The sequence below is a fragment of the Myxocyprinus asiaticus genome, chromosome 50, assembly GCF_019703515.2.
Source record: "Myxocyprinus asiaticus isolate MX2 ecotype Aquarium Trade chromosome 50, UBuf_Myxa_2, whole genome shotgun sequence".
NCBI lineage: Eukaryota > Metazoa > Chordata > Actinopteri > Cypriniformes > Catostomidae > Myxocyprinus > Myxocyprinus asiaticus.
This window is the reverse complement of record NC_059393.1, coordinates 21,185,001-21,185,433: the sequence shown is the minus strand read 5'-3', so window position 1 is coordinate 21,185,433 and position 433 is coordinate 21,185,001.

Here is a 433-nt window from a genome sequence, read left to right as displayed (position 1 = left end):
TATTTTTGACGGGAATGAAAACGAGGCTGTGTGGGACTGATTTACAGTCTCTTTAATGGGGTGTACTGGGGTGACAAAAATAAATAAATAGATAATTAAATAAACTCCAAAAATAAACAAGAGTTGTGAAATTGGACGTGATAAATGTGTAGCCCTAAGAAAATAAATAAAATACTAATAAAAAATAAAAAAAATCATAATTATAAGATCTATCTATCTACATATCTGTCTGTTGTTTTTTTCCTAGGTCATTCTGGGATAAATAAGAAAGAAAATAAATACATTAATAAATCAATAAATAATTCAATAATAAAAGTAAAAATAAAAATAAAATAATTTATAGTTTTGTGCTGTTGTTAATACAAAATAAAAAGGAAGACAATACATTTTTTTTTACAAAATAATAATAATAATAATAATAATAATAATAATA